A 14,726-nucleotide genomic window follows, 5' to 3' on the forward strand; every position below is an offset into this window, starting at 1 on the left:
TGTTCGCAAGCTCTTCAATGGACAATGAAACGTAAGTATCAGTTTGTTTTGTAAGTTTTTCAAAGGTCAACTTTCCTGTGATATATGACACAAATCCAATTTCGTTAATCAAGTTATATTAATGCTAACTTGTTGATCTGGACCTTCATTGTATTACGTACGTACCAGTAGCAATATTGTTTCGTGTTTGAGGATCAGCTCGCGTTGTCCCAAAAGTAAGTTGAAATGTCATATACTTCCTCTAGAATATTGATAAATTCTCGTGGTTACATTTGGGTCGTCATCAATAGTACTGTATAGACCATCCTAATTTATAGCCAAAATGTGTATAATTTCTGATGAGCAATACTACATTCTTGTTCTTAGCAAATCTTCTTACAGTTGGTAAATAAATAAATTTTTGAAAAAAAAAATGACATAAAAAAAAGAGGTGAAAAATCATAGGTTGAAAACTCGTCTGAAATTGTAGAGGCCGTTTTCTTCCTTTTTTTTTTTTTCCTTTTCTTTTCAGAAATGCAATTCGGGACTCAAAAAGTATCCCGAATGATTTTTGTTATTATTATTTAGTGATTAAAAAAATATTTTTTAATAATATTATTAATTTTTTATTTTTTTTAAATATTTATAATGATTAAAAAATACATTAAAAAAAGAAAATAAAAATAAAAAAATGAAATGAACTATTCGGTAAAGGCTACGTTTTGGGTAGCCGTAGCAGTACTCTTTTCTTTTTAGGACACCTCTACGGCCCCAGCTCCTTGTCTCGCTCCCGGTCCCGTTCAGTGTAAAATGTAGTATTTTTTTATTTTACTTTTTTATACATATATTTTTTTAACACTATAAAATAGATACGGTCCTCTTATTTCAGCCATTTCTGTTGAATCTCGTAGGTTTTCTGTTGAATATTGAGCTCTTGCATTCACTTCTAATGGCCTGGTTTGCTCACGTATCTAAGCTTTTGCTTTTACTTTTCTGTCTGTGGACAATTTTAGGCAACATGATGATGCACATACTTCATGGAACATGCCAAACTCATTAAATTCCATCAATTCGTTTTTTTATGGTGTTCATTTCAATATTTTCCTTTGTTTGAAAACAAATCATGCAGATCACTATTAAAATTCCAATTAAGTAGTGAATTAAAGAAAATAATTGTGTTGATTTTTAACTACTTTTGAAACTGTCGGACGTCATACATTTCTAATTAGTTGGCTGGTTGATGATTTCTCCGATCAATTGCCTTGACAATATTGATCTTAAACTATAACCCTCCTAAATTTATATATTTTCAATGCTGGCTGTTAGAATAATATTATGTTAGAATATTACCATATTTAGAATATATTCATAATATTCTAGTATGTATATTAATATGACTTTTTTTCTACTATATTTAATTTATTATATAAATCAATTAGTATCATGCATTGATTTATTGTATTTCCATCATTTCTCTAGCTAGCTCCATTCACCTATAAATAGGAACACATATTATATATTCAACAATTCTAGCAAAGATGTAGCGCCCCCAAGGTCCCTCTCATTCTCTCTATCTCCCATCTCCCTTCTCTTTTCTATTTTTTTATTTTGTTTTTATTTTCTACAGATGAAATCCCTCCAAGTATACCTACAGATGAAATCCCTTCAAGTATACGGCCTAAAGGGGCAGTGGTTGGAATTATCGTTGCTGGAGCTTTTGTTATCATATTATTTATTGTGGCTATACTCTGGTGGAAAGGTTGTCTAGGACAAAGATCAACTGCTACTGAACATGGTAGTTTCAAGGCAACTAATATTGTCATTATCAAGCAGTTTTCCTTCTCTGCAATCAATATATAGAAGTTTCATTAGAATATTTTTCATCTGTACCATAAGGAATATTGTTAAGAATTCTTCAAGTTTCCTAGAGATACTTGCCTATCTAACTTGGCACCTTCCTCAGATTTAAGAGGCCTAGACCTGAAAACTGGAACATTCACCTTAAGGCAAATCAAAACAGCTACAAACAACTTTGATGCGGCGTGGGGAAGGTGGTTTTGGTCCTGTTTATAAGGTATAGCGGAGAAAATAATTTCCTTTGATTGTTGCGGGTTGAACTCCTCTTAATTGTAGCTCTTTCTTTTTGAAGTGTCAATGTTTAAGCATGAAAATATGTTTATGTTTTCTGTATGCGCAGGGCCTTTTGTCTGATGGCACCATGATGGCAGTCAAACAGCTTTCTTCCAAATCAAAGCAAGGAAATCGTGAGTTTTTGAATGAGATCAGCATGATTTCTGCTTTGCAACACCCTCATCTTGTAAAGCTCTATGGATGCTGTGTTGAAGGAAATCAATTGTTGCTGGTATACGAGTACATGGAAAATAATAGCCTCGCTCGTGCTTTGTTTGGTAAAGTTTTATCTTCCTGCACGTAATTACTTTGTTTACTTGTATGCGTATTAGTTTACATGCAATCAATGATAACATGCATATATCATGTATGCATAATGGTAATCCTAATTAAATGCTTTCTATAAACTTGATTGATTGAAGGGCCAGAAGAATATCAATTACAATTGGATTGGCCAACAAGACATATGATTTGTGTTGGTATAGCAAGAGGTTTGGCCTATCTTCATGAAGAATCAAGATTGAAGATTGTCCATAGAGACATCAAGGCTACTAATGTCTTGCTTGATAAAAATCTCAACCCTAAGATATCCGACTTTGGTTTGGCCAAGCTTGATGAAGAGGATACTACCCACATCAGCACCCGAATTGCTGGAACTTAGTGAGTTGTATTTTATAATGCACCTAAGACTTTTGTTTTAAACAAAAAAAAAAACAATTAGAAATGATTGACGTTAGAAATTCCTGATGTTGAAAATGGCACATGTTGATCTGTGATTTTGCAGTGGTTATATGGCACCTGAGTATGAGATGCGAGGCTATTTAACTGACAAAGCAAATGTTTATAGTTTTGGAATAGTCGCCTTGGAAATTGTCAGTTGGAAGAGCAACACGAGTCATCGGCTTAAGGGGGAATCTCTACAGCTTCTTGATTGAGTGATTTCAATCACTTTTTGTCTTGCATTTCTTGCTTTTACACTCTTGGTTATTTTTATTTTCTTGTGTTTGCTAATATTAAAAATGTTGACTAGCTAGGGAAATATTTCACGACAAAATATAAAATATCCAATTGGCACACTTGCAGAGCAATTGGATATTTTAAGATTAATTTGGCTCTGTAATTGGTAGCTTATAATTATATGATTTGTTTATGCAGGCACTTGTTTTAAAAGAGAAAGGAAATCTATTGGATTTGGTTGATCCAATATTAGGCTCAAACTACATGCAGGAAGAGGTTAAGCGTTGGATTGATGTGGCTCTCCTATGCACTAATGTTTCTGCAGCAGTTAGGCCTACCGTGTCCTCAGTGGTGAGCATGCTTGAGGGCGACGCTGTTATTCCTGAGTTGGGTCCAAATTTAAGTATCATAGATGATGAAATGAAAGTGAAGGCACTGTGGGAGCATTTTCAAGATAAGAAAGAATCGAGTAGGTCGGAAAATAGCCAGACCCAAAGTTTATTAACCGTCTCGGATGATCCATTCATGGGTTCTTCTACATCCGCTGTTGATCTATTTCCAATCAACGTGGATTCTAGTTCTTGGGAGAAAAGTGTTTAGATAAATGAGCAATACTGCTGATCTTCAGGCTTAGTTTGTCGTCTTTAATCGTGCATTAATTATTGTGACATATTTAAGTGTTGCATAGGTCAAGCACTTACATGAAAAACCCCTTAAAAATATGAAAGATTATGTGGTGTACTTAAATGAAAAGTCACATTATTTAATAAGTTTTCTTGGAATCTAGAGTTGTGGAAAAAAGGAACGATTGTAGTTGGAAGTCTTTTTGTGGCGTAACAAATGTGAGTTGCTAGCATAGGCATATGAAAAACAGTAAACTTTTATATGTGATACTGATATGGGATTATATTTGAATTGGGACATAATCTTTATGTTTTACAATTTACATTTCCTGATTTTCATGTTTAATTTCCCCATTGATATCGCATTCTGATTAGATTTTGTATATCTTGTTGGTCCATAAAATCAAAAGATTTATAGCCATACCTTGCAATTTTTTACGTACGCATCCCCTTTTGATTTTTCCGGATTATAAGATAAAAAAATATTTATATTGAATTTGTAAAATACATACATAAATTCTCCTTAAACTATCATTTAATTTTGAATCACTCCTCAAACTATAAAAAAATATATAATTAATCTACCGCATGAAATATAATGTGCCAGCCAGCCTTAATTTACATGCAATCAAGTCCCAACATGGACCAAGTACTACTGATCATTACTATTTACCCCTAATGCGCACCAAATATGTACTTAGAAATATTTGGAAAAATAAATCCCAGTAGTTCCAACTGATCATTACCAGGTCCTAAATATATTATTATAAGTTTGGTCCTAAAAAAATTGTTATTTGAGAAATGATCAGTGTTTGGTCCATATATATATTCATAATGTCCCAACAACAACAATATTAGAAACCGAAAAGAGATTGTTAAAGAGAAAATGTGTTTCTTTTGCCTTCGAGTACGCACTAGATTATCAAAATACACATGATCATGCGTGTGTATGACATATATATACATATATATATATATATGTGTGTATGTTTGTGTATATATATTTATATATATTTCTGCATCATTCTTTCCACACCTTTCAAGTCCTAATTAACCATTCTCTCTCTCTATAGATCTCTCTCAACACAAGCACATAATATTATTTTTAAATAAAATACTGGTGTGTAGTATGGGGATAATGAGTAGAATTTCTTCCCTGTGAGAACAAAAAAAATAAAAAATAAAATAAAACTTAAACCTCGTAAACTTAAAAAAAAAATGGCATCCTTCCTCTTTTAAAGCTAAGCAAAACCTTGGAAGAAAATCACATGACATACTACACAGCCTCATCTTATAAGATCTCTATCAACTCACTTGAATTGAGACATCAAATATGCGCTTCCCCAAACTGCTAGATTTCATATCATCAGAATACATTATTTCAGCAAAGTAGAGCTTTACTTTGTAGCTTCCCTTCCGCAAGCAAAGACCATAGTACTTAAGTGATAGTGGGGAAACTCGGGCGTTTGATAGAAGTCTGGTCCACTCACATTCAAGGAAAATGTATTCGTTGCAAGGTAGGAAGCCTCAGACTTACCCATGTAAACCCCTGTACTACTGTAAGCCCATTTTTCAGAAACAGAACTAAAGTGCGACCCGCCCTCTTTGCTTAAGTCATCTACATATTCATTCCCCTCAAAGCTCATCTCTTGCCCTCCCCAGTTAATAAACAAGGAATGATCTGCCGATATAGAAGTAACCGCGACATACAATATTTACTCGTAAGCTACTGCAGTTCATGAAAGCACAATCATATATGCATCAATGCATACAACTTGCTTTTCCAGAACAGGGGAGGTTCTTCTGTAAACACCAACGACTCCTAGAAGTTGAGAATTTAGGTTCAGTCAAATAAATTTGGTCATAATGCAATTCAAACAAGCAAAATAAATGTGTCTTAAAATGGCAAAGAACTTACGAATTGCTGTCAAGAGATGAATGACTGGAAATCAAGTTCCTGTATGATTATTAAACCAAGTTAGAACAATGCAAGAGAAATGAATATGTCAGTCATGTGTATGTATAGATTAGCATGGAGATAAGAGAAACTAATATTAGATGTATTTTCTTCGGTCTTTGACAGGACAATCTATGATTAGTGAATTAAAGAAACTTACACAAGTGACTGTACTCCGCAACTAACATCAGGCGACCCTGAAAAATTGTTGCAATACAAAGAAACATGTCATCATTGTGTATAGACAGATTTACAGCCAAATAAAATGAAAATTCTCAGCTTAAAGGAGTCTTACAACTTATTTGGGTTGTTCAATATCCCAGTTGGGACTTCCCCATTCAATGAGTTGTTGGTTAGAAACCTACATCCATAAAATGTATGTCATCTCGTTTCTTGCCAAGAGAGCAGTCTCAGAGAAGTATAAACATGGAGACAATCTGAAAAACATTATAAAGACAACATTTGAAAGATTGACCAAAAATTTACTTTATGTGCTTTATCAGCTTACATGTAATCTAGATCCAAGTTCCCAAGTTACTCTGGAATTGGACCACTTAAACGATTGAAGCTCAGGTCTCTACAAGAAAAGAAAAATTCATACGAGCGTACATTGTAGTTGATATTACAATTTTGGACAGAAAAACCTGACAGGAAAAAAAAAATGGACATGTGTTGTGTGACTTATATGCGATAGTCTCTGTTCAAAAGCAAGTGCATAAATAGCATATTGTAGGAAATTAAACAGGATTTCAGCCTATACATAGAAAAAGAATTTCATAAGTAAAAACATCTCGAGAAGTAGGGTCATTTTAAGCAACTTACAATTCTTTCAAAGCTGTCAACTCTCCAATATAATCTGGGGTTGGACCAGTGATTAAGCAATTTCTAAGCCACTTGAGGGCACAGCACAAGAGTAAGAGCATAAAAAATAGACCACAAAGTTGGTCACAACAGGATTAATCGTTGCAGAAAACAAAGTAAATATATAGAACTTACAAATATTTCAATTTTTTCAAATTTTGCAAAGCAGGTAATCCAATACTTGATCCTTGCAAATCAGATATCCTCCTGAAAAACATTGACAGATCAGTAAAAATAATTGTACCATCTTCTACGTTTCCCAATTCTAATCAATTTCTAGTAAAGGAACATGTACTCACAGTTCAGTTAAGTTTGTCAAACGGGATATGTTAGAAGGGATGGGGCCCTCCATGGACGTGCCTTGCATATCACTGCAAACAAAGTTCTTAGATAATAAAAAAAAAAAATCAAATTCATATATCAAAGAGGGAAAAGATGACAGATAAAAGGAATGAAGTACAACACTCAGAGTCTGTCAAGTTCCGTCCAATTCCCAATAAAATCAGGTATTTTCCCTGATATTTTGCTCCCATCTATCCTACTGCAGTGAGTAGCTTAAGTTTTAAAAATCTCTTAATTCTAAAAGCTATATCTCCATATAATAATGTCGAATAGAATCACTTACAAACCCACCGAGTTCTTTAAGTTGCCAAATGTTTCTGGTATTGTGGCGTTAAAGTCGTTTGCAGAAAGAATGTTGCAAGATACTGAAATATTAAGTCACTCATTTACTTCAAGCAATATGGCAAAAAGTGTTCATGAAATACGAAGTGTGGGCAGTGGTGCCAACGTTTAGCATGGATACGAAGTCTTAGTCCCATCTACCTAATACCCAAAAGAGTTGAGTCATAATTATCGAAGGATTATAATTTTAAAGCCTAATTCCAACTAGTACACACTTGATACTTGATAGAGGACTTAAAGCATTATATTTGAATGATTGTTTCCAAAAGGTGTAAAAAAACAGAAAGAAGTGCAAGAAGTACATAAATAGAATGACTGCAAAGATGAAACAACATTGCATACAATAAAGTACAAGGGAATTAAGGGAGGATGAAGACTGAATTCTTACAGTTTTTTCAAGTTGCTCAATTTTTGAGGCTTTTCGGAAGAGGTCCACTGAGCCGATTATCTTCCAAGACCCTGTAAAAAAAATGCAACTTCAACTGTAATCCAAATTATTAATCTTCTTTCAGTTCGACACAAAAATTTAATTCAGGACTTACAGCTGCTCAAGTGAAGTAATGTCACCAATTTCCTTTGGAATTGTACCACTTAGCCGGTTTCCCAGAAGAGACTTGCAGAGTACCAATTACCGTTACAAACTGACCAACCCATTGACCATTGGCCAACACCTGCATGGAAAATAAAAGATATGCTTTCGTAGATACAAAATGCAAATAATTACTCACAGATTGACAAGTGGGAGCTGAGCAAAACTCAGAGGAATTGATCCATTGATATAATTGCGAGTGAGATCACTGTTTAATGGCAGAAACTTCACTACTTAGTACTCTTTCTCAACTTCGAATCATTGAAAAAAAAAAAAGGATCCCAATATTCCATGAAATTTTGTCAAAATCTAATGAAATGTTAACGGACTTCATATATTCTAGAATAAAAAAAGTGATCTGCACTGATAATGCAATTTCAATGGACTTGTTTACTAAGCTGGTTTTCGAATATCCCGTAGAAATGCAATTTTTCTATTGTCATGGCCCTCATCGGCAGCTTGCCTGGTAATATATCGCATCACCATTTACCTTATTTATAACCATCTATCTCTTTTACAATAAATAACGCTATTGTCTTTAATTTAAAAGTTATAAGAAAAACCAATTCAGATCTTGTTGGGAATAACATGATATCGAAAACTAATTTGAAGTATTGCAGCGGAAATAAACACAAGAAAAATAATGACAATCACACACAGTACACCAAGATTTAAGTGGTTCAGCTCAATGTGAGCCTACATTCACTGGCGGGGTCAATATCAGATATTTCACTATAAACAAAGATGGAGTACAGGAAATTTAATACAAAACCTCTTCATTGAGAAGTTAACTCTCTCTCATGTCTCTCTCACAAATTCACTGCCTCACATGAAACTCAAACTGACTAAAGTACAAATAATAAGAGGCGCCATTTCTATTTATAGAGAAACGTGCGGATTCACTTCTGAGAACATTGGCTCGAGCGAACAGTCTAGCAGCTCTCGAGCGAACATAGGGTTTAGGCATCCCGGCCCGAGCTGACTGTCGAGCGGGTGTTGAGCGAAGTCTCTCAGACTTGCATTTCGCTTGAGCAAACAGTCGAGCAATGTCGAGTGAAGTCTCAGACTTGCATTTTGCTCGAGCTGAAGAAACACCGCTCGAGCGAACATACACCAGATGCGCTATTTCAACTAGATTCAAGCCACCTCTTAACAAATATTCACCTTAGCTTGAACTCTAACAAGCCTAACACAAAAAACCTCTGACCACATAACCGATCCCTTCCACCAAATCCCCTAAGGGAATCACAAACCCCGAACACCAATCAAGTCCAAACAAAGTTTGAACTTATACACTGCAACTGGCTTTGTCATCATATCTACTGGATTCTCAGTAGTAGCAATCTTCAGAATCTCTATAACACCCTTTGTAACAATCTCTCTGAGAAAATGATACCTGACATCAATGTGCTTTGTTCTCTTGTGATACATTTTATTTTTGGTCAAATGTATTACATTATGATTGTCACAGAATACTGAAATCTCATCTTGTTGTAGTCCCAAGTCACTGATCAAGCCTTTCAACTAAATGGCCTCCTTAACAGACTTTGTTGCTGCCATGTACTCTGCCTTTGTAGTTGATAAAGCAACAGTGGATTGCAGTATTGCTTTCCTACTGATAGCAGACCCACACAAAGTGAAAACATAACCTATCAATAATCTTCTTTTATCGAAGTTCCCAGCATAATCAGAATCAACATAACTAGTAACTTTGGAACTGAAATCAACATCTATATCAAATATTAACCCAAAGTCCAAAGTTCCTCTCAAATACCTGAGTATCCATTTCACAGCCTGTCAATGAGTCTTACTTGGATTAGCCATATACCTGCTAACAACGCTCACTGCCTGTGAAATGTCTGAACGAGTGCAAATCATTGCATACATAATACTGCCAACTGCATTGGAAAGAGGAACACTAGCCATGAACCGTTCCTCCTCATCTGTCTGAGGAGATAGGGAAGCTGAAAGTTTAATATGAGTAGCAAGTGGTGTACTTACTGGTTTGAAATCAAACATTCCAAATCTCTGAAGAACTTTCTCAATGTACTTTCCCTGGGACAAGTACAACTTTCCAACTTTCCTATCTCTGTAGATCTCCATCTCCAAAATCTTCTTTGCAGCACCTAAGTTTTTCATCTCAAACTCATTTCTGAGTTAGGTTTTTAACAAACCAATGTCAGATATGCCTTTAGCAACAATAAGCATATCATAAACATATAGTAGCAAATAAATGAAAGACCCTACAACTCATTATAATAAACACAACTATCATAGTTACTTCTCAAATAACCATGATCAATCATAAAGGAATCAAAATGTTTATATCATTGCCTTGGAGACTGTTTCAAACCATATAATAATTTCTTCAATCTACACACATGATCTTCTTTACATTCAACAATGAACACCTCTGGCTGATGCATGTAAATGGTCTCATCAAGCTCACCATGTAGGAACACTGTTTTAACATCAAGTTGTTGTAGCTCTAAGTCATACAATGCTACTATAGCAAGTAACACTCTGATCGAACTATATTTCACAACTGGAGAGAGAAGTCGATGCCTTCTCTTTGACTGAAGCCCTTAGCAACTAAGCGTGCCTTGTATCTTGCATCTGTATCACCCTGGATTCCTTCTTTTCTTTTGAACACTCATTTGCAACCAACATTTTTAATCTTCTTTGGCAACATAACCAAATCTCATGTTTGGTTTTTGTGAAGAGACTCAATCTCTTCAATCATAGCTGCGCACCACTGTGCAGATTCTTCACTCTTAATAGCTTCTGAATAACTGAAAGGCTCCTGACCAACATTATCCTCTGCCTTAGTAAGAGCATACATTACCATATTTGCATGAGCATATCTCTGAGGTGGTATAATATGTCTCCTTTGTCTACCAGTAGCTATATTGTAGTCTTGCTCACCCTGTGCGCCGCTATCAGAATCAGAATCATGCTCACCTACAATAGCATGATCTTGGGCGCCACTGGGCAGCCCTTGTGGCGCTTCCATCTAAAACTTCACCTTCTTACCAATATCCTGTTCTTTACCTGTAGATACAGTAAACTCCTTTCTTGGATTAAGCATAGATTTTTCATCAAATACAACATCCCTGTTGATTACAAACCTAGCTAATTTAGGATCAGTATACCACAACCTAAATTCCGTCACCCCACTGGCATATCCAATGAATATGTCTTTCTTTGCCCTTGGCTCAAATTTTTCATCATTAATATGAAAATATGCAGGACATCAAAAAAATTTCAAATTTGAATAATCAGCATAAGTATCAGACCATACCTCCTCATTCGGAGTTTTTAAGCCAATAGTTGTGGCTGGAGAACGATTGACTAGGAAGCAAGCTGTGTTGATTACTTTAGCCCAAAAATCTTTAGACAAATCTGCATTAGAAAGCATACTGCAGGCTCTCTCCAAGAGAATCTTGTTCATCCGTTTAACTACCTCATTTTGTTGTGGAGTATGTCTAACTCTGCGGTGCCTGGCAATACCTTCATTTTTGTAGAATTCATCAAACTCACATTCGCAAAATTCCATTCCGTTGTCAATTCGAAGTCGCTTAATTTTCTTGCCTGTCTGATTTTCAATCAAAACCTTCCACTGTTTAAAGTTAACAAATACATCGTTTTTCTGCTTCAGAAAATAAACCCAAACTTTTCGTGAGAAATCATCAATAAATGTAAGCAAATACTGAGTTTCACCTTTTGATGAAACAGAAGATGGATCCCAAAGATCAGAATGAATATAGTCTACAGTACTTTTACTTCTGTGAACCCCTATAGAAAAATGAACCTTGCACTATTTTCCAAACACACAATGTTCACAAAAAACAAGTTTCTCTATCTTTTGGTTACATAACAAACCTTACTTATTCATAATAGACATCCCCTTTTCACTCATATGGTCCAAATGCATGTGCCACAAACGGGTGATATCTGAGTCTGGATCATCTGAAACAGACATTGCAGCTGCACCTGTCACTGTAATGCCCTGAAGGAAATAAAGATCATTTGTTTTATCTCCTCTCATCACAACCATGGAGCCCTTACTGACTCTAATAGCTCCACCTTCACCAGTGTACTTAAAATCCAAAGAATCAAGAGTGCCCAAAGAAATAAGGTACTTCTTCAAATCTGGGATGTGTTGGACATTAAACAATGTCCTGACAATCCCATCAAACATCTTTATCCTGACTGAACCAATTCCCAACAATTTTACAAGCCATATCCATTCCTAACAGAATGAAACCACCGCTAACTAGTTCATAATTAGTGAACCAATCACTCTTGAGACACATGTGAAATGTACAAGCTGAGTCCATGACCCACTTGTCACTGGAGCGACTACTGGAGTCGCTAATTGCTAAGACAATATCTGAGCCGTTAGACTTTTCATCAGCAACGCTAACGACATTTGAGGAACTAGTGCCTTCCTCTCTATTTTCTAATTTAGGACACTCATTTTTGTAATGACCAAACTTATGACAATAATAATATTTAACATTTTTCTTGTTAAATTTCGACTGTGAACTGCCCTTGGATTTATCCATGTACTTCTCTAAACCCCTGTCATTGGATCTACCCTTGCTTGAGGAACCCTTAACAAACAAACCACTAGCTTGTTCATCAGTGCCATTCACACTCAATTCCTTAGAATTCAAAGCAAATTTCACATTTGCCAAGGAAATTGTATCTCTACCATACAACATGGAATTCACAAAATTTTCAAATGACATGAGTAATGAATACAAAACAATTAATGCTTGATCCTCTTCTTCAAGCTTAATGTCAAAATTCCTCAGATCCATAATAATTTTATTAAATTCATCTGAGTGTTCAGAGATAGGAGTGCCTTCCTTCATTTTGAGAGTGTATAGCCATTGTTTCAAATACAAACGGTTGGTGAGAGATTTCTTCATATACAGATTCTCAAGTGCAGACCAAAGACCAGTTGCAGTCTCCTCATCAACAACCTCCCTTAAAACTCCATCTGATAATGACAAAAGAATAGTACTATGTACCTTTTCTTCTTCTTCTTTTGAAGGAGTCGAAGAATCATCAGACACATTCTCTTCTACTACTTTGACAAGCTCTGTTGTCGCAATAAAGCCTTCATCTTGATGCGCCATAAACTAAAATTGTTCTGACTGTCAAATTTCTCTACTTCAAACTTAGCTATAGCCATCCCACAAGATCTCACACAGAGCCACGCTCTGATACCAGTTTGTTGGGAATAACCTGATATCGAAGACTAATTTGAAGTATGGCAGCAGAAATAAATACAAGAAAAATAATGACAATCACACACAGTACACCAAGATTTAAGTGGTTCAGCTCAATGTGAGCCTACGTCCACTGGCGGGGTCGGTATCATATATTTCACTATAAACAAAGATGGAATACATGAGATTTAATACAAAACTTCTTCACTGAGAAGTTAACTCTCCCTCACGTCTCTCTCACAAATTCACTACCTCACATGAAACTCAAACTGACTGAAGTACAAATAATAAGATGCATCGTTTCTATTTATAGAGAAATGTGTTGATTCACTTATGAGAACATTGGCTCGAGTGAACAGTCTAGCAGCGCTCGAGCGAACGTAGGATTTTGGCACCCCGACTCGAGCTGACTATTGAGCAAAGTCTCGGACTTGCATTTCGCTCGAGCTGAAGAAACACCGCTCGAGGTGCTATTTCAACTAGATTCAAGTCATCTCTTAACATATCCTATGTCAAATTTCATAGTCTCCGGAACGCAATGGCCTATCCTCGAATGCACCGAGAACCCATGATCAAAGACTCTGAAATGGCAAAATAGCAAATTACTCGTGATGCAATGAGAGCTTAGTTGAACAAGAAGTGTTAGCTTTACAAAAAATAAATAAATAAATAAAGTAAATTTAAAAACTGATATGACTCACTCGATATGAGATGCCAAATCTAGTACTGTACAATAAAAGAGTTTTAGAATCTAACGTATTATGTCAAGTTAAATTTATTTTTAAAAGATTTATTTGTAAGCGAAACAATTTTTCACTTGAGCTCTCTAATGCAGAAAATTAAAGCACGCATGTTTCTCTTACCATTGTATTAGATTGGCTAGATTTCTGAATTCAGCCGGTAGGACTCCACTTAAAGCAAGATCCTTCAGCTGGCTGTCAAAAAAAAAAAATCATAAAATGACTTATATAAAAATATATCAAAGTTCTAGTACTGTTTAGAACAGGAAAATATCATCATGTGGTCATACATATTTTTGCATACTTATATAAATATTATATATATAGATCATGTATACCACACCTATTAATATATATCAATGCTGAAAAGATTGCTAGACAGATATAAAATCCATGAAAAAAGTGCTGATATCAACAAACATTTAGGTTCATGTTTATTAATTAAGGAAAATGTGGCCAGGGATAGCAAAAGGAAAGCTCATATATATACTTGCTCATGATTCCACAAACAGTGCCATTTTTTAGAGTGCAATCGCATGTGACATTGCTCAGAGTTTCGATACCGTCGATATTGGATATGTTGACCCTTGTATCATGACAAAAATTCTCGTCGATCCTCCAATTTAAGTTCTGTAATTTTGTGGATATTGCTTCGAGAGCTTTCACTGTTGATTAACAAAATAAATTGGTAATCCGCATGTCTCCTTTATCTTAAAAGAGGCTATGCTAATATGAATAGTGAGATCAACAGTAATTAATAGTATTATCTTTTTACGCTTTTTATTCCTTCTTCGTTTATTCATTTATTTTTGGTTCGAAGAGAGAGTGAGAGTTGTCATGAGAAATGGGTTACCGCAGGAGAGAGAACTGCGGTGCGTGGAGGAGATCGGTGGTGGCTAGGTTGATCGCCGGTGTGAGGGGGACTCGCCGATGGTGGCAGTGAGACTGGGTGGCCGCTTATGGCGG

General features: G+C 35.5%; 1 pseudogene; it reads left to right on the forward strand.

The window, feature by feature from the left end:
• The first annotated feature begins 846 nt into the window (after positions 1-846).
• On the forward strand, positions 847-3,886 carry LOC109005975 (annotated as a pseudogene).
• Positions 3,887-14,726: the final 10,840 nt, after the last annotated feature.

This window comes from Juglans regia, chromosome 9 (genome assembly GCF_001411555.2).
Source record: "Juglans regia cultivar Chandler chromosome 9, Walnut 2.0, whole genome shotgun sequence".
Lineage (NCBI taxonomy): Eukaryota > Viridiplantae > Streptophyta > Magnoliopsida > Fagales > Juglandaceae > Juglans > Juglans regia.